Below are 21,976 nucleotides of genomic sequence, written 5' to 3' on the forward strand. Positions count from 1 at the left end.
TAGGTAGGTGGAGATAGATGGATAGATAGACAGACAAATAGATAGATAGATAGATATATTTGAGATGGATATTAGATAGATAGTTAAATAGATTATAATGGATATTAGATAGATAGATGGATAGATAGATAGATAGATAGATAGATAGATAGATAGATGGATAGATATTAGATAGATAGATAGATAGATAGATGGATAGATATTAGATAGATAGCTAGATAGATAGCTAGATAGATAGATAGATATTAGATAGATAGATAGATAGATAGATAGGTATGAGATAGATGGATAGATAGATAGATAGATAGATAGATGAGCTTTCCTTCTTTCTCTGGGTAACATACTCTTCAGTGTCACAGTTGCAGACTATAATACACTGTGAATTTTCACTATGTGGTTTTAGTGCCTCCTGCTGCATTTTTGAGGAATAACAAAAAATATTTTTCCTTTTATATTTTTTTTATTAATTTTACTTTTATTTATTGGAATAAATGATGGCTCTTATAATAAATTTTTTTTTTTTTTTTGCCATTACTGTTAATTATTGTATATTTTATTTTCAATCTATCTCGTGAATTGGCTTACATACGTTTGCATACGGATTTTTTGATCCGGCAGGCAGTTTCGGCAATGGAACTGCCTGCCGGATTCTAACAACGCTAGAGTGAAAGTACCATTAGTTTAGAATGATTTACTTGGGTGTTTCTGGATGTTTTTTTTTTTTTTTCTATATGTTTAGCTTTTCACTGTAATACATTATCTATTTTCACATTGTTTTGTACACATTTAAATTAGATGTTACTTTTATCATACAAAGGCGCAGGGATGGGCGTGAAGCAGGGGAGTCAGTGTCTGCCATATAGGCATTCATCACCAACGCCCACCAGGGTCCATTTCATAGGAAGCCAATTCACCTCTAAGGGTGGCTGCGCACGGTGCAGATTACTGCGTTTTTTTCTGCGCGGATTTAATGAGGAAAAATGCAGTGTAATACAGTACTAGCAAAGTAAGTTTAGATCAGATAAATCTCATGTACACTTTGCTTTTTTTAATTCAGTGTGGAAATTGACCAGTAGCGCAGATTTTAAAATTCCAGCACGCCAGTTGTTTGCGAAATTCCACGCCTTCTGTAGAGTGGTTTTCCCCATAGACTTCAATGGTGTTGTTAACATAAACATAAAATCTGCCCAAAAATGCGCACCAAAAACCAGGGGCGAACTGGCCATATACCTTAGAGAATTTTCCCGTTGGGCCAATGGCTAGGGGGCCACCCAAGCCCTTCTCTGAGTACATAGTGATGTGATGCTCTCAGCATTAATTAATTCTAGACGCATCAGGTACTTATACACCCAGTGTCGGACTGGGGTACTTAGGGCCCACAAGTGTAACTGATTCTGGAGGCCTACCTTAGGGCTCCTGCACACAAACATTTTTTTTTTCCATGTCCGTACAGTTCCCTTCACTTAAATGGGGCCGCAAAAAATAAAAATAAAATGACTCCGTGTGCATTCTAAGATAAGAGATAAGATAAGATGCCTTTATTGTCACTGTACAATACAATGTAATACAGTGTACAATACAATGAAATGTTGTTTGGAGCAATCCTAGATGCCATGGACTGTGTCTGTATGTCCGCATGGCCGTTCTGCAAAATGATAGAACATGTCCTATTATTGTCGGCATTACAGACAGGGCCGTCTTTAACACGGGGCAAAAGGGGCAGCTGCCCTGGGCCCAGTTGCCCCTGGGGGACCCAAGGCAGCTGCCTCTTGAGCCCTGCTGGCCAGTGGCGTAGCGTGGGGGGGTGGCGGGCGCAAAATTCCAGGGGGCGCTAGCAGGGCCCCACCGCCAATTAGGCAAAATCAGACGATGGCCCCAGGCGGCGCGGCCCTGGTGACAAGTGGGGAGCAGCGGCAGGGCACATGGAGATGAGCGCTTCTATTGTGGAAGCGCTCATCTCCATAGTCATCTGTATCGCCGTACAGCGCGGGACACAGGCCGGAAGAGGCCTGCATCACATCGCTGCCCGCCTGATGGAGGTAAGTAAGTGTTTATTTTTTTAGATGGTACTACTTACTGGCACATGATGGGGGGGGGTATCTATGGGGGCACCTGTTACTGGCACATAATTGGGAGGCATCTATGGGGGCACTTGTTACTGGAACATGATTGGGGGGCATCTATGGGGGTACTTGTTACTGGCACATGATTGGGGGGCATCTATGGGGGCACTTGTTACTGACACATGATTGGGGGGTCATCTATAGGGGCACTTGTTACTGGCACATGATTGGGGGCATCTATGGCGGTACTTGATACTGGCACATAATTCGGGGCATCTATGGGGGAATTTGTTACTGGCACATGATTGGGGGGCATCTATGGGGCACCTGTTACTGGCACATGATTGGGGGGCATCTATGGGGGCACTTGTTACTAGCACATGATTGGGGGTCATCTATGGGGGCACTTGTTACTGGCACATGATTGGGGGGCATCTATGGCGGTACTTGATACTGGCACATAATTCGGGGCATCTATGGGGGTATTTGTTACTGGCACATGATTGAGGGGCATCTATGGGGGCACTTGTTACTGGCACATGATTGGGGGGCATCTATGGGGGTACTTGTTACTGGCACATGTTTGGGGGGCATCTATGGGGGTACTTATTATTGGCACATGATTGGGGGGCATCTATGGGGCACTTCTTACTGGCACATTATTGGTGGCACTTTTTACTAGCAAATTATTGGGTGGCACTATGGGGGCATCTATGGGGGTACTTCTTACTGGCACATTATATGAGGCTTCTACTGAGGCCACAAAGAAGGGGTATTTTATATGGGGGGCCCTGTATGGAGCATTTTATACTGGGGCACATTATGGTGGGTACTATGGGGAAGGGGAGAGGGGAGTAATAAGGGATCATCTATGGGGGGCACTAAGAAGGGGTATTTTATACTTGCAAATTATGGGGGACACAGGGCATCTTATGGGGCACTATATATGGGGCATTTTATACTGGTACATTATGGGGGGCACTAGGAAGAAGGGGGAGAGGAGCACTATGGGGGCATTTACTGGGGCACTATATAGGGGTATTTTATACTGGCACATTATGGGGGCACTATGGGGACATTAGGTCAACTGGGGGCATTAAAATGGGGTATTTTGTGCACTGGCACATTATAAGGAGAATTATTACTACTGGGGGGCATTATGATGGGCTTTATTACTATTGGGGGTCTATGGGGAACATGATTACTAGTATGGGCACTATGGGAGCATTATTACTTCTGGGGCACAGTGGGGACATGTTGGGGGCACTGTAGGAGCACTATTACTACCATGTGTGCTCTAGCAGAGAATTATTCCTATTGGTGGGACTTTTGGGAGCACTATTACTGTGGGGGCACCTTGGCACAGTATCAGCTTACCAAAATTATTTTTGGGGGATGTTATGTTTACACTATTAGTGTCAGGGCACTATTTGCTGGGCGCAGTTATTTTAGGGCACTGTGTGTCAATAATTATTGAAGAGCACTATCTGCATGGTACTTCTATTATCAGGGGGTTTATCTGTTCCTGCAGTATAGTTTTGGGCAGCACAGTGGCACAGTATTGGGGTTGGTAGGATGATTTGTCCAGAAGATGGGAGGATGATGGAAAAGTAGTAAACTGAGATTTTGTTTGTCAAACTGCAGAGACGAGAAATTGCTGAAAAATGGTGGTCTGGTCTGAAGGTCTGAAAGGAGAAGATAAGGAAAGAGAACTTCTACATCAAAGAGACGTCACTGGATTTAAGAGATATGTGGCGCTGTATTACCCTGTATGTAGGGGTGGATGGAGGGGTTAGTAGTACAGTACTATCTGCACATTGTAAAAAAAAAAGTAATCTGCAAAATACTATATATTTGTGTCAGAAGTTGTGCTTTTTTAATTTTTAGAATAATGATACAGCCATTTTGTTTGATACTTTTGTGCTGATTCTCCCCCCCCCCCCCCTCTATATTAACCCCTTAAGGACACGGCCTTATTTCACCTTAAGGACCAGGCCATTTTTTGCAAATCTGACCAGTGTTACTTTATGTGTGAATAACTTTAAAACGCTTTTACTTATCCAGGCCATTCTGAGATTGTTTTTTCGTCACATATTGTACTGGTAAAATGGAGTCAAAAAAATTCATTTTTATTTATAAAAAAATACCAAATGTACCAAAAATTACATAGTAATACCTCCAAAAATAGTTATTACTTTACATTCCCCATATGTCTACTTCATGTTTGGATCATTTTGGGAATGCAATTTTATTTTTTGGGGATGTTACAAGGCTTAGAAGTTTAGAAGCAAATCTTGAAATTTTTCAGAAATTTTCAAAAACTCACTTTTTAAAGACCAGTTCAGGTCTGAAGTCACTTTGTGAAACTTACATAATGGAAACCACCCCATTCTAGAAACTACACTCCTCAAGGTATTCAAAATATGATTTTACAAATGTTGTTAAGCCTTTAGGTGTTCCACAAGAGTTAATGGCAAACGGAGATAAAATTTCAGAATTTCGATTTTTTGGCAAATTTTCCATTTTTCCCAGTAACAAAACAAGGGTTAACAGGCAAACAAAACTCAATATTTATTGCCCTGATTCTGTCGTTTTTAGAAACACCCCATATGTGATCGTAAACTACTGTAGGGCGTAGAGGGAAAGGAGCGCCGTGTGGTTTTTGGAAGGCAGATTTTGCTTGACTAGTTTATTTCCACCATGTCCCATTTGAAGCCACCCTGATGCACCCCTAGAGTAGAAACTCTATAAAAGTGACCCCATCTAAAAAACTACACCCCTCAAGGTATTCAAAACAGATTTTACAAACTTTGTTAGCCCTTTAGGTGTTCCACAAGAGTTATTGGCAAATGGAGATGAAATTTCAGAATTTAAATTTTTGGGCAAATTTTCCATTTTAATACATTTTTTCCAGTAACAAAGCAAGGGTTAACAGCCAAACAAAACTCAATATTTATTGCCCTGATTCTGTAGTTTGCAGAAACACCCCATATGTGGTCGTAAACTACTGTACGGGCACACGGCAGGGCGTAGAGGGAAAGGAGCGACGTGTGGTTTTTGCAAGGCAGGTTTTGCTGGACTGGTTTATTTACACCTTGTCCCATTTGAAGCCTCCCTGATGGACCCCTAGTGTAGAAACTCCATAAAAGTGACCCCATATAAGAAACTACAACCCTCAAGGTATTCAAAACTGATTTTACAAACTTTGTTAACCCTTTAGGTGTTCCACAAGAGTTATTGGCAAATGGAGATGAAATTTAAGAATTTAAATTTTTTGGCAAATTTTCCATTTTGATAAATTTTTTCCAGTAACAATGCAAGGGTTAACAGCCAAACAAAACTCAATATTTATTACCCTGATTCTGTCGTTTGCAGAAACACCCCATATGTGGTCGTAAACTACTGTACGGGCACACGGCAGGGCGTAGAGGGAAAGGAGCGCCATCTGATTTTTGGAAGGCAGATTTTGCTGGACTGGTTTATTTACACCATGTCCCATTTGAAGCCCCCCTGATGCACCCCTAGAGTATAAACTCCATAAAAGTGACCCCATTTTGGAAACTACGGGATAAGTTGGCAGTTTTGTTGGGACTATTTTTAGGGTACATATGATTTTTGGTTGCTCTATATTACATTTTTGTGAGGCAAGGTTACCAAAAATAGAAATTCTAAAATGTTATCTTCATTTGCCATAAACTGTTGAGGAACACCTAAAGGGTTAATAAAGTTTGTAAAATCAGTTTTGAATACCTTGCGGGGTGTAGTTTCTTAGATGGGATCACTTTTATGGAGTTTCTACTCTAGGGGTGCATCAGGGGTTCTTCAAATGGGACATGGTTCCAAAAAAAAGGCCATCAAAATCTGCCTTCTAGAAACCATATGGCGTTCCTTTCCTTCTGTGCCCTGCTGTTTGGTCATACAGCAGTTTACAACCACATATGGGGTGTTTCTGTAAACTGCAGAATCAGGGCAATAAATATAAAGTTTTGTTTGGCTGTTAAAGGGCTTCTGTCACCCCACTAAACAGATTATTTTTTTTTGTGTACTTATAATCCCTATCATGCGATATTGCTATACCAGTGGTGGCGAACCTATGGCACGGGTGCCAGAGGCGGCACTCGGAGCCCTCTCTGTGGGCACTTTAACCCTGGAAAAAGTTTATGGTGTACCAATATGCCTTAGCCTTTTCCTGACATTCATCAGCGCAGGGCGCACTATGAACAGCTCTGAATGCAGGCAGGCTGTTACTACTTTCACACTGGCGTTTTGGCTTTCCGTTTGTGAGATCCGTTCAGGGCTCTTACAAGCGGTCCAACAGATCAGTTTCGGCCTAATGCATTCTGAATGGAAAAGGATCCGCTCAGAATGCCTCAGTTTGCCTCCGTTCCGTCTCCATACCGCTCTGGACGCTGCAAGCCGCGTTTTGGTGTCCGCCCGACGATGCGGAGGCAAATGGATCCGTCCTGACACACAATGTAAGTCAATGGGGACAAATTAGTTTTTACTGACACAATCTGGCGCAATAGAAAACGGATCCGTCCTCTATTGACTTTCAATGGTGTTCAAGACGGATCCCTTTTGGCTATGTTAAAGATAATACAAATGGATCCGTTCTGAACGGATGGAGACGGTTGTATTATCGGTGCAGATCCGTCTGTGCAGATCTATGACGGATCCGCACCAAACGCGAGTGTGAAAGTAGTCTAATGATAAAGTACATGGGAGATATACTATATTTGACTGTAGTATTCAGGGTAAATTGCCGTGTTGGCACTTTGCAATAAAAACTTGGGTTTTGGGTTGCAGTTTGGGCACTCGGTCTGTCAAAGGTTCGCCATCACTGTAGCTATACCTTATGTTATTAATAATTTTTGTTCAGTAGATTTTGCAAAAAACGTACTTTTATGATATGCTAATTACCTTTCTACCAGCAAGTAGGGCGTCTACTTGCTGGTAGCAGCCGCAGAAAACCGCCCCCTCCTTCTGTTGATTGACAGGGCCAGCCGGGATCTCCTCCTCCGGCCAGCCCTGTCAGCATTTCAAAAATCACGCGCCTGTGTTGATTCGGCGCAGGCGCTCTGAGATAAGGAGGCTCGGCTCCTCAGCACTCCCTCAGTGCGCCTGCACCGATGACGTCACCGAAAGAGAAGACGTCATCGGCGCAGGCGCACTGAGGGAGTGCTGAGGAGGCGAGCCTCCTTATCTCAGAGCGCCTGCGCCGAATCAACACAGGCGCGCGATTTTTGAAATGCTGACAGGGCTGGCCGGAGGAGGAGATCCCAGGTGGCCCTGTCAATCAACAGAAGGAGGGGGCGGTTTTCTGCGGCTGCTACCAGCAAGTAGACGCCCTACTTGCTGGTAGAAAGGTAATTAGCATATCATAAAAGTACGTTTTTTGCAAAATCTACTGAACGAAAACTATTAATAACATAAGGTATAGCAATATCGCGTGATAGGGATTATAAGTACACAAAAAAAAAAAAATCTGTTTAGTGGGGTGACAGAAGCCCTTTAACCCTTGCTTTGTTACTGCAAAAAATGGATTAAAATGGAAATATTGCCAAAAAATTGCTGTTTTGGCACAGTTTTAACTTAATTTATTTGACCGTGTTCATCTGAGGGGTTAGGTAATGGGGTATTTTTATAGAGCAGATTCTTACGGACGCGGCGATACCTAATATGTCAACTTTTTTTTTATTTATTTAGGTTTTGCTATATTATCCTTTTTTAAGCAAAAAAAAACATTTTAGTATCTCCATAGTCTGAGTCAGTTTTTTTTAATATTTTTAGCCGATCATCTTAGGTAGGGGTTCATTTTTTGCGGGATGAGAGGACTATTGGCACTATTTTGGGGGGCATATGACTTTTTGATCGCTTGCTATTACACTTTTTGTGGGTATTTTTATAGAGCAGATTCTTACAGACGCGGCGATACCTAATATGTCGACGATACAATCGGGCTTGAGGACCGTTGCCGTGGTACCTCGCTCAGGGACAGGGGTGATGCTGTTACAGTGAATTGTGGACAGTACAAGGACAGTCCTCTTGTCCTTATATCTGACCAGCAACAGGTTTCCACTGGTAAGGGCACGGGTCTCACCCCTGGGGATAGGTACCTGGAGGGGGAGGGTAGGGAGGCCGCGTTGATTTTTCCGCACGGTCCCACAAGCGGACGTGGATCTGGCGGCGAGGGACTGGAACAAGGGGATACTAGTATAAAAGTTATCCACGTACAGGTGGTAACCCTTATCTAGCAGCGGGTGCATAAGGTCCCACACAAGTTTCCCGCTAACACCCAGAGTGGGGGGACATTCTGGGGGTTGAATACGGGAATCTTGCCCCTCGTACACACGAAATTTGTAAGTGTACCCTGAGGTACTCTCACAAAGTTTGTACAGCTTCACGCCATACCTCGCCCGCTTTGAGGGAACATACTGGCGGAAAATGAGTCTCCCCTTGAAAGCAATGAGAGACTCATCAACCACGACCACCCTTTCAGGTACATTGGCCTCCAAAAATTTGGCCCCAAAGTGACCGAAGACCGGCCTGATTTTGTACAGGCAGTCATAGGCAGGATCACCTTGGCGGGGGACATGCTGCATTATCTGCATAATGCAGGCATTTCCGAATGGCCTCAAAGCGTGTCATGGCTGTACTGTAAGATGGGGTCTGGTAGAGGACGTCCCCACTCCAGTAATGCCTGACACTGTTTTTTTTTACTAGGCCCATGTGCAGCACAAGGCCCCAAAACGTCCTCATCTTGGCTGCACTGACCGGAGTCCAGCCACCGGCCCTAGCCAAAAAGGAGCCCGGGTGTTGAGCAATGAACTGTTGGGCGTACAAGTTTGTTTGCTCCACCATCAGATTCACAAAGTGGTCACTGAAAAAAAGACTAAAATAGTCATATTCAGTGAAGCCCACTGTGGGAATCTGGATTCCTGGTTGGCCAACAAAATCAGGAATCACAGGCTCAAAATCCTCTGGGGTACACCATGCAAGTTCACCAGTAGGGGGCTCAGGTGGACTTATCTGGTGGGCCGGAAAACTAGTACGAGCCCCAGAGCTGCTCGCACTAGTGTGGGCCACAGGGTCCCTGGCATGGCGGTGCCCTTGCTCTGCCTGGCGGCGTCTCTGCCGCCTTGGGGGCTCATCATCATCGCTAGATGATGAGGAGGACGCAGATGACAAGAGGAAAGTGGGGTCATCCTCGTCCTCACTGGGGCTCTCGGAGTCGGAGGCAAGCTGGGCGTATGCGTCGTCGGCCGAGAACATCTGGCGAGCCATAGGGGTGTGTGTGCGTGTGTGTGTGTAAAACTTAATTAGTGTGCGTGTGTGTGGGGGCACGGGTGTTCGCGGACTTTGCCCTAAACCTAACAGAAAAAAAAAACAAAATAAAAAAAGATTCAAACTCAAAAAAAGGCAAAAAAAAAAAGATTCAAACTCGCTGATCAGCCGTCCGGAGCTAACAGTGGCCGGACGCTAAGAGTGCCTGCCACAGTCAGCGTACACAAAAAATAAAATGTTTGCTCCCAAAAAAAATGTGTGTGGGGGGTGGGGGGCAAGCTGCAGCACCCCTGGGGGGGGGTCTAGAGTCACACAGCTGTGCTGTGGACCCCAGACACCCGATCAGGGTGATGCAACAGTGAAACTTTTATTTTTTATTTTTTTCCTAAACTTTCCCTGAATAACTTAACCTTTCCCTAAAGTACCTTTTAGTGCCAGGTGGCACTGTGGAGGGTCAGAAGATGTGCTGGGCAGAGATGGAGGTGCTGGGCACAGATCTGACGCTCTCTCTCCTCGCTCCCGGACACAGAATGGAGGAGAAGAGTAGAGCTGGGGGGAGTTAACCCCCGACCGCGCAGCCAATAGCAAGCGATCCTGAGAGGTGATGTCACCATCACCTCTCAGGATCGCAGGAAGGTGATTGGTGGTGTATTATCACACCACCGATCACCATCCTATTCCGGGTTATTGGGTCACCAGAGACCCGAATAACCCGGAAACGCAGCAAACCACAGGTCTGAATTGACCTGCGGTTTGCTGCGATCTCCGATACGGGGGAGTCACAGGACCCCCCTCGGCATTGTGACAGAGTGCCTACTGAATTATTTCAGCAGGCACTCTGTTCCGATCACCGCGCGCCGCGTGTCCTTAAGTACCAGGGCATCATGACGTACTGGCACATCATGTGTCCCCAACAGGTTAAGGTACACTATAGTCAACAGAACCACAACAGCTAAACGTAGTAGTTCTGGTGTCTATAGCATGTCTCTGCAAGCTTTTTAATGTAAACACTGCCTTTTCAGAAAAAAAGGCAGTATTTACATTACTGCCAAGGAACACCTCTAGTGGCCACTGTTCATTATTAAAGTTTACTACTCTACGAGGTGTGTGGATTTTTTTTGTGTGTGTGTGTGTTGTGGTGGAGGGCGTGATTGCCCAGTAAATTCTTGCCCAGGGTCCAATCAATATTAACCCTTTCATGACCAAAGGTCATTGATGCCCCAGTGTCCAGGTCAAAATTTACAAATCTGACATGCGTCACTTTATGTGGTAATAGCTTTGGAACACTTTTATTTATCCAAGCCATTCTGAGATTGTTTTCTCGTGAGACATTGTACTAAATTTGAGTCAATATATTTCACCTTTATTTATAAAAAAAATCCCAAATTTACCAAAAATTTTGAAAAATTCGCAATTTTAAATTTTTTTATTTCTCTGCTTCTAAAACAGAAAGTGATACCTCATAAAATATTTATTTCTTAACATTTCCCATATGTATACTTTATGTTGGCATCATTTTGGAAAGGTTATTTTATTTTTTTAGGACGTTACAAGGCTTAGAAGTTTAGAAGCAATTCTTAAAAATTTTTAGAAAATTTCCAAAACCCAATTTTTAAGGACCAGTTCAGGTCTGAAGTCACTTTGTGGGGCTTACATAGTGGATGCCCCCATAAATGACCCCATTGTAGAAACTACACCCCTCAAGTTACTCAAAACTGATTTTACAAACTTTGTTAACCCTTTAGGTGTTCCACAAGAATTAAAGAAAAATGGAGATGACATTTCTAAATTTCACTTTTTTTGCAGATTTTCCATTTTATTACATTTTTTTCTTTAACACATTGAGGGTTAACAGCCAAACAAAACTCAATATTTATTACCCTGATTCTGTGGTTTACAGAAACACCCCACATGTGGTCGTAAACTGATGTAACGGCACACGGCAGGGCGCAAAAGGAAAGGAGAGCCATATGGTTTTTGGAAGGCATATTTTGCTAGACTGGTTTTTAGATGTCATGTCCCATCTAAAGCCCCCCTGATGCACCCTTACAGTAGAAACTCCCAAAAAGTGACCCCATTTTGGAAACTACAAGATAAGGTGCCAGTTTTATTGGTACTATTTTGGGGTACATATGATTTTTAATTGCTCTATACTACGTTTTTTGTGAGGCAAGGTAACTGAAAAATGGCTGTTTTGGCACCGTTTTGTTATTTTTAATAGAGCAGGTTGTTACGGACGCAGTGATATCAAATATGTCTACTTTGTTTCAGTTTTACATAATAAAGCATTTTTGAAAAAGAAATTAAGTTTTTGTGTGTCCATTTTCTGAACGCCATATATTTTTAATTTTTCTGCCGATCGTCTTGTGCAGGGGCTCATTTTTTGCAGAAAGAGTTGAGGTTTTTATTGGTACAATTTTTGGGTACATATGATTTTTTGATCATTCATTATTACACTTTATGGGGCAAGGTGACCAAAAAATTGGCTGTTTTGGAACAGTTTTTATTTATTTATTTTTACAGCGTTTATCTGAGGGGTTAGGTCATGTGACAGTTTTATAGAGCAGATTGTATACTTTTACTTATTTATTTAAGTTTTACCCAATAATAGCATTTCTGAAACCCCAAAAATTATGTTTTAGTGTCTCCATAGTCTGAGAGCCATAGCTTTTTTATTTTTTGGGCGATTGTCTTAAATAGGGTATAATTTTTTGCGGGATGAGGTGACGGTTTGATTGGTACTATTTTGGGGTGTATATGCCTTTTTGATCGCTTGGTGTTGCACTTTTTGTGATGTAAGGTGATAAAAAAGCCTTTTTTTACACAGTTTTTTTTTTTTTTGTTTATTGTACGGGGTCGCTCATGATATATATTTTTAGAGACGGTCGTTACGGACGCGGTAATACCTAATATGTGTGTTTTGTTTGCATTTTTTATAGGAAAAGGCAATTTATTTTTTAATTTACATTTTTATTTATTTATTTATTTTTACTTTTATTATTTTCACTTTTTTTTTATCAAGTCCCTCTTGTATCTTGAAGATTTAGTGGGGCTAATGGCTGTACTATACTTTGCAATGCTCTTGCATTGCAAAGTATAATACTATAAGATTTCCTGTAGATGGCAACACCGGACGCCTTTGCAAAGCGTCCGGTTGCCATGGCAACCATCGGGCACTGCAATCGCAGCGTGGCAGCCCCGATGGTTGAGAGAGGGAGCCCACTCCCTCTATTAACCCCATGGATGCCGCTACCGCGGCATCTAAGGGGTTACAGCAGAGTGTCAGAATAGAGCTGACACTTGCTGCTGATGGCGGCGGCTCAGGAATGGAGCCGCCGCCATCAAACACAGCAGGGGTACTGCATCGGGGACAGGGGGCACAAATGGGGCATGGCTGGAAACTGTGGGTACGGCCAGCATGGAGGTGGGGGGTTGGAGGCGCACAGGAAGGGGGGCACAGATCGGGGGCACCAGTACACATTACTTGATTTCAGGCTCATTTTAGCACTGCCGCGATCCGATGGCTAGTCTGCACAGACTAACCAATCTGATCGATTTCCGGCAAGAGACCACTCTGATTGGTCCCTTGCAGGCATTACTGGACTGTATGCTGTCCGTGACAACAGCAGGGCAGGGGCAGAAGCTTTAATCCAAGTGCTTTGCAGCACTTGGATTAAAGAGCTGGCTTGACGTTTATACACGTGGTAGCTGCACAGGGCATGTGCAAATATGACGTATATAAACGGATTGCAGTCGTGAAGGGGTTAAAGACGGCCCTGTCGACAAGGATAGGACTGTTCTATTAGAGGCCGGCTGTTCTGTTCCACATAATGTGGAATGCACACACCCGGTATCCATGTTTTGCGGATGCGCAATTTGAGGACTGGAAAACATCCAACGGTCGTGTTCATGAGCACTTACAGTGATAACAGAAATATTAAAGATGAAGTATGATGGCAGACATTCACAGCAAAATGCACAAACATATATGTGGCAGAATTTACACATACTGTATATGGATATCCTGCACTTAAGGCCTCATGCACACGACCGTTGTGTGCACCCGTGGCCGTTGTGCCGTTTTCCGTATTTTTTTCGCGGACCCATTGACTTTCAATGGGTCCGTGGAAAAATCGGAAAATGCACCGTTTTGCAGCAGCATCCGTGATCCGTGTTTCCTGGCCGTGAAAAAAATAAGACCTGTCCTATTTTTTTCACGGCCAACGGTTCACGGACCCATTCAAGTCAATGGGTCCGTGAAAGAACACAGATGCACACAAGATTGGCATCCGTGTCAGTGATCCGTGGCCGTAGGTTAGTTTTTATACAGACAGATCCGAAGATCCGTCTGCATAAAAGCTTTTTCATAGCTGAGTTTTCACTTCGTGAAAACTCAGAACCGACAGTATATTCTAACACAGAGGCGTTCCCATGGTGATGGGGACGCTTCAGGTTAGAATATACTAACAGAACTGTGTACATGACTGCCCCCTGCTGCCTGGAAGGTGCTGCCACCAATGAGTTAACTACAGGGGAGGGAGGGGGGTGGCCGGCCACACTGGCCACCAATGTGTTAACTACAGGGGGGGGCTGCCCAGCAGGGGGCAGCCCCCCCCTGTAGTTAACACATTGGTGGCCAGTGTGGCCGGCCACCCCCCTCCCTCCCCTGTAGTTAACTCATTGGTGGCCAGTGCGGCCCCCCCCCCCCTCCCCTGTAGTTAACTCATTGGTGGCCAGTGCCCCCCCCTCCCCTGTAGTTAACTCATTGGTGGCTAGAGGGCCCCCCCTCCCCTGTAGTTAACTCATTGGTGGCCAGTGCGGCCGGCCCCCCTCCCTCCCCTGTAGTTAACTCGTTGGTGGCCAGTGGGCCCCCCTCCCTCCCCTGTAGTTAACTCGTTGGTGGCCAGTGGGCCTTCTCCCCTCCCTCCCCCTCCTAATTAAAATCTCCCCCCTATCATTGGTGGCAGCGGAGTGTACCGATCGGAGTCCCAGTTTAATCGCTGGGGCTCCGATCGGTAACCATGGCAACCAGGACGCTACTGCAGTCCCGGTTGCCATGGTTACTTAGTAATTTGTAGAACCATTATACTTACCTGCGAGCTGCGATGGTTTGCGTCCGGTCGGGAGCTCCTCCTACTGGTAAGTGACAGGTCCGGCCGAGAGCTCCTCCTACTGGTAAGTGACAGGTCATGTCACTTACCAGTAGGAGGAGCTCTCGGCCGGACCTGTCACTTACCAGTAGGAGGAGCTCCCGACCGGACGCAGACCATCGCAGCTCGCAGGTAAGTATAATGGTTCTACAAATTGCTAAGTAACCATGGCAACCGGGACTGCAGTAGCGTCCTGGTTGCCATGGTTACCGATCGGAGCCCCAGCGATTAAACTGGGACTCCGATCGGTACACTCCGCTGCCACCAATGATAGGGGGGAGATTTTAATTAGGAGGGGGAGAGAGGGGGGGGCCCACTGGCCACCAACGAGTTAACTACAGGGGAGGGAGGGGGGCCGGCCACACTGGCCACCAATGAGTTAACTACAGGGGAGGGGGGGCCCACTGGCCACCAATGAGTTAACTACAGGGGAGGGGGGGGGCGGCCGCACTGGCCAACAATGAGTTAACTACAGGGGAGGGGGGGCCCACTGGCCACCAATGAGTGAACTACAGGGGAGGGGGGGGGCCGGCCGCACTGGCCACCAATGAGTTAACTACAGGGGAGGGAGGGGGGGGCCGGCCACACTGGCCACCAATGAGTTAACTACAGGGGAGGGAGGGGGGGGGCCGGCCACACTGGCCACCAATGTGTTAACTACAGGGGGGGGGGCTGCCCCCTGCTGCCTGGCAGCACCTGCCAGGCAGCAGGGGGCAGTCATGTACACAGTTCTTTTAGTATATTCTAACCTGAAGCGTCCCCATCACCATGGGAACGCCTCTGTGTTAGAATATACTGTCGGATTTGAGTTTCACGATGTAACTCAAATCCGACGGTATATTCTAACATAGAGGCGTTCCCATGGTGATGGGGACGCTTCAAGTTAAAATATACCATCGGATTGGAGAAAACTCTGATCCGATGGTATATTAACTCCTGACTTTACATTGAAAGTCAATGGGGGACGGATCCGTTTGAAATTGCACCATATTGTGTCAACGTCAAACGGATCCGTCCCCATTGACTTGCATTGTAATTCAGGACGGATCCGTTTGGCTCCGCACGGCCAGGCGGACACCAAAACGACTTTTTTTTCATGTCCGTGGATCCTCCAAAAATCAAGGAAGACCCACAGACGAAAAAACGGTCACGAAAAAACGGAACCCCGTTTTGCGGACCGCAAAAAAATACGGTCGTGTGCATGAGACCTAAGTCAGTCAGAAACAAGACACATGCAGCGCACACCAATCACTCATTGGACACGTGGCACACAAGACACTTATACATGGGTCACATGCTGCACATACACCACTGATACATAGATCATATATAGCACACACCAATCACACACAGGAAACAAGCAATGCACACAGCAAGATATTTATGCCTAACCCTATTAAATGTAGCACGGTTAAGGGGGTTGTCTCACTTCAGCAATTGGCATTGATCATGTAGAGAAAGCTAATACAAGGCGCTTACTACAATGTATTGTGATTGTCCATATTGCCTCCTTTCCCTCACATTATACACAGCACGTCTCCGTGGTTATTACCACTGTGTAATCCAGCAGCGGTGGCCGTACTTGCACACTATAGGTAAAGGAGTTGGCCTATGCGCACTTCCAGCCTTTCCCTATAGTGTGTAAGCATGGCCACCACTCCTGGATTACACGTTGGTAATAACCACGGATACGTGCTGTGTATAATGTGATGGAAAGGAGGCAATATGGACAATCACAATACATTAGTAAGTGCCTTGTATTAACTGCATGATAAATGACATTTACTGAAGTGAGACAAACCCTTTAACCCCTTTAAGCATAAATGTCTGGCATGAAATTTACCAAATTGTAACCTCCTCAGATTGCACATAATCTACAGAATATTTAAAAGGGTTGTCCTACCATAATGACCTATTGCCTATCTACAGGATAGGTGATAAATATCAGATTGCTGGGGTCTGACTGCTGGAACACCCACTGATCATGAAAAAAGGGGTCCTGAGACATTAAATTACATTACCGCCAATCTATGTACACAAGGGTCTTAAGACCACGTTCCCTTGATCATGGGGGTCCCAGCAGTCAGACCTCCACCAATCAGACACTTATCACCTGTCGTGTCATAGCTGTTTCCCCTTTTCACATTCCCTATCCTTAAAGTTTTCTTTGGGTGTTAAAAACCCCAAATAAAATAGAAATTAAAAATCTGGCCTAGAATATGTGTCAAACTAAAATACTGTTAAAGGACCTGTGTCCACTTTTCTAGCTATCCTCTATCCACATGATCGGGGATAACTAAGTAATCCGTGGGGGTCTGAATGCTGGAGCCCCCACTGATCCCCCTTCTTGACTGAGTGGCAGGTCGAGCATATGCCCTGCCTCTCCATCCATTCTCTATGGGATCATTGGTACAGCGCTGGCTATTTCCAGTGGTCCCAAAGAGAATATATGGAGTACCAGGGTGTATGTGTGGCCTGCCACACCATCAAAAAGGATGAACAGGACCCGTTCCTGGAATCATTGGGGGTCACAGAATCGGACCCCACTAATCATATAGTTATGCCCTATGGTGTGGAGAGGATAACTTGAAAACCAGGACAACCCCTTTAAATCCTCCACCACTCCACCAGTATCTCTTTACATGGCAGCAGTGATGCCTGTACAGACGGAATATCATCACTGCCGCCATGTAAACCATACGTGTCAATACTGGAGAATGTGACGCGCTGTGCAGAATTTTTCGGACATAAGTCCAACTCCCTTTGCAGGTCACAACCTTTAACAAAGCCCAAGCAAAGGTTCTAGAGGAGCAAAGTGAGCAAAGGGCACAAACAGAGGATCATAACAGAAACAGAGGCATTAGGGTCACCTGAGGCAGGGTAATAGTGGGGATCCTGGAGCAGGAGTAACTGGAGAAGAGGCAATATTAGCGGTGCATTTAGAGTGGGGGCATCTGGAGCTGGGGCACCTTAAGCAGAGGCATTAGGCTGGGTTCACACCTGAGAGTATTCGGTAAGCGCTTTTTACAGGCGTTTTTATCGGGCGTTTTTGAGGCGTTTTTGTATTTTGGAAACGCGCGTTTGTGTGATTGACCACAGAGGCATCCAATGAAAAACTGCCATGTCTACACTTGAGGTGTCCAATGAAAGAGACTTCCTGCGGAGCTATTTCCTGTGTGTTTTTGTATAGAGTAGAGTGTGGAACAGTCTGTAATAACCATGGATCTCCGCAAACGACTGCGAACAGCAGCAATAGTAGCAGCAGTGCATATTATGCGTTTGAGGAGAAGGAGACTGAACAGACGACGGTTCTGGGTCCATCCAGTGATTGCGAACCGACAGCAAAGAGGACAGTTCTGGGCGATGTACGATAACCTTCATGCACATGAGGAGAATTTTTTTTCGTACACACGGATGTCCATAAACAGGTTAGTACATATACAAAGCTTATTGTAGTGGTGTCCATAATGGTAGCATGCTACATTAGTTTTTTTTGTCAGTATAGTTAACCCTCACAATTTTTTTTTACAACAGCTTTGATGAGCTCCTGGGATTGATGTCCATCCATTTGCAACGGCAGGAGACATTCATGAGGGCCAGCATAGCACCAGTGGAAAGAATGCTCATAACGTTGCGGTAAGTAGACAAATCACTGCACAAATAATCCTGTGCTGCTGCAGGTTGTGACCTCTGTGTGTTTGTGCAGGGGGTATGGCATGTGTGACTGTCCGAAATATGTGTAGCACAACCATACCTAGTTTAACCACATTCAAATAAACTACCAACCCCCCAAAATATAACCAAAAAGACACCAACGCTTGAGAGTTAAATATTAATAACATTCTAATTATAAATAAAAGTGCAAACGTTGCAAAGAAACAAGCGCAATATTTTCTACGAAACAAAGACAAGGTGCACGGCAATTTGCCTCCTCAACGTGGTTAAACACCCTGGAGGCCAAAATAAAAAAAGGTGCCTAGAGTGACAGATCTAACTCACAAGTTTTGGTATTGTGAGAACGCAAAGTCCGGTGCGTCCTCCTGCATCTCCTCCCTCATTCCACGTGAGTGGGCACCAATCTGCGTTTGTGTGGTGGTGGTGGTGGTGCTGTGCCCTAGGTTGGTGGAGGGATAACCATAGGACGAATGTGTGCGTGGCTGCCATGTGTCGTGATGGTGTTGCATGGGTGTTTGTGGGTATGTTTGGGGCGTGTGTGTGTGCATGGGTGTTGCATGTAGAGGCGCAGTAGTCTGATGTGTGGTACCATCAGGTGGAATAAAGGAGTCAATACAGCGTGTGATTGCGTCCCGTACTTCAGTCTGTCGACTACTGGGCACCCTTTTCATTTTGTCCTCCAAGCTGAGGAGAAAAAGGGCCTCGCACGAGAGCCTGGGGGCCTGATGGGCCATGGCATCCAGGCAATCAATCAGCCGGTCCTCTTCTCATTCCGGCCTCTTACTCCGTGATCTGGTAATTGTCCTACCACTGGTCGGTTCCTGGGCAGGTGGGGCAGTAGGTGTGGGGGTTGATGATGGTGTGGTGGGATTTGGTGGCGGTGTACTTGCGGGCCCAATAGAGACGCAGGCGTCACTTTCCCTTGTGGCCTCCTCATCTTCCTCATCCTGCCTCTCTGTAGCCTTCCAGCTACTGTCAGTGCTGTAAAAAGTAAAGTATATATAAGTACGTGCAATATATGATTATGAATGAATGTACTGTCACACATAACCCTCACAAACATTGGTATTGAATTGACCTACCTACGCATTTCTGTGCAGGGCACTAGAAAAGCCAATTGCTCAGAATGAACGTAGCTTGATGGGGCCATTGCAGCAGCTCCGCTTCTGTACTCCCGCTCCTTGCGTCGGGGCCGCATGAAGGCATCCTTGAGGCTCATCCATTTTGATTTCAGGATATTGACTGTTGAAAAAAGATATAAACATCAACTAATGTAATTTATCTTTCCTTTTCCATATCTTAGGTATTTAGCAACTGGACAGTCATTGGTCAGTCTGCACTATGCCTTCATGATTGGTCAATCGACAGCAAGCGACATCATCCGGGAAACATGCAGTGCCATATGGGATGTCCTTCATGCGGTTGTGATGTCCAAACCGAACAAGGATGAGTGGCAGAAAATTGCCCACACATTTTACCAAACATGCAATTTTCCTAACTGTGTGGGAGCGCTAGACGGAAAGCATATCTGCGTGATAAAACCCAAGAGGAGTGGCAGTAGATTTTTTATCTATAAGAAATACTTTTCCGTTGTCCTTTTTGCCGTATCTGATGCCAACTACTGCTTCAGATACATAGATGTTGGATCGTATGGAAGCAGCTCAGACTCTGCAGTATTCGCTCATTCAGATTTTAGACAAATGTTGAATACCAATGCTCTGGACCTTCCGGGGAACACCAAGCTGCCTGGCACCGCTGATCCGGCTATGCCTTACGTATTTGTAGGAGACGAGGCATTTGCTCTAGGTGAGCATCTTATGAGGCCCTACTCAAGCCGAGGACTGAGCCTTGAGAGAAGGGTCTTTAACCCTTTCATGACCAAGGGTGTCCAGGTCAAAATTTACAAACCTGACATGCGTCACTTTATGTGGTAATTGCTTTGGAACACTTTTATTTATCCAAGCCATTCTGAGATTGTTTTCTCGTGACATATTGTACTTCATGATAGTCATAAATTTGAGTCAATATATTTCACCTTTATTTATGAAAAAATCCCAAATTTATAAAAAAAATTGAAAAATTCACAATTTTCAAAATGTCAGTTTCTCTGCTTCTAAAACAGAAAGTGATACCTAATAAAATATTTACTACTTAACATTTCCCATATGTCTACTTTATGTTGGCATCGTTTTGGAAATGTCATTTTATTTTTTTAGGACGTTAGAGGTAGTGATGAGCGGCAGTAGTCATATTCGAATTCGCGATATTTCGCGAATATTTTGTAGAATATTCGGCGAATATTCGCAAATTCGAATATTCGTTATATTCTACGATTTTTTTTACAAAAAAAATCGACAAGGTAATGATCGCGTAATATGCAAATTTTCGTAATGCGAATTTTTATCACAAATTTTTCAATTGCCGAGCAAAAACATGATTCCTCCCTGCTTCTTGTTTGTGGGCCAATGAGTCGTAGCCCTATATCGAATATATTTGTTTTTTCGGATATTCGTAATATTCTAAAAACAAGAATATATAGCAATATAGCGTTTATTAAAAAAAAACGAATGTAGAGAAATTTAGCTAATATAGTGCTATAATCTTTTTTTTTTTTAATAGTTGTAATTTTTTTCCAATCTGAACTTCAGATGAGAAAAAAATTACAACTATTAGACAAAGAAGATTATAGCACTGTATTAGCTAAATTGCTCTATATATGCCATGACAATGTATCTTGTGATATGTATTCCTCCAAGAATTGTTTTTGTTTCTGTATACCATGCTCTTTTATTTCCTACTGTAAATGCATACCTATTTATGCAAAAATCCAATAAACGCTTTTTGAAACGTAAATTGCTCTATATTCGTTTTTTTTCGAATATTCGCTATATTGCTATATATTCTTGTTTTAGAATATTAGGAATATTCGAAAAAACGAATATATTCGATATAGTGCTATATATAAATTTTTTCGAATATTCATAATTTTTCCCATTTAAAATAATGATTCCTCCCTGCATCTTGCTTGTGGGCCAATGAGTCATTGGCCCACAAGCAAGAAGCAGGGAGGAATCATGTTTTTACTGGGCAATTGAAAAATTTGCGATAAAAATTCGCATTACGAAACTTCGCATTACAAAAATTTGCAATAAAAAAATCTATATTCTAAATATTCACGAATTTTTGAATTACCTATATTCGCGGTAAAAATTCTAAATTCGAATATTCGTGATCAACACTAGTTAGAAGGCTTAGAAGTTTAGAAGCAATTCTTCAAATTTTTAAGAAAATTTCCAAAACCCACTTTTTAAGGACCAGGTTCAGGTCTGAAGTCACTTTGTGGGGCTTACATAGTGGAAACCTCCCATAAATGACCCCATTGTAGAAACTACACCCCTCAAATTACTCAAAACTGATTTTACAAACTTTCTTAACCCTTTAGGTGTTCCACAAGAATTTTCCATTTTATTACATTTTTTTCTTTAACACATTGAGGGTTAACAGCCAAACAAAACTCAACATTTATTACCCTGATTCTGCGGTTTACAGAAACACCCCACATGTGGTCGTAAACTGATGTAAGGGCGCACGGCAGGGCGCAGAAGGAAAGGAACACCGTATGGTTTTTGGAAGGCAGATTTTGCTAAACTGGTTTTAGATGCCATGTCCCATTTAAAGCCCATACAGTAGAAACTCCCAAAAAGTGACCCTATTTTGGAAACTAGGGGATAAGGTGCCAGTTTTATTACTATTTCGGGGTACATATGATTTTTAATTGCTCTATATTAAGTTTTTTGTGAGGCA

This window comes from Bufo bufo, chromosome 6 (genome assembly GCF_905171765.1).
Source record: "Bufo bufo chromosome 6, aBufBuf1.1, whole genome shotgun sequence".
In the NCBI taxonomy this organism is placed as follows: Eukaryota; Metazoa; Chordata; class Amphibia; order Anura; family Bufonidae; genus Bufo; species Bufo bufo.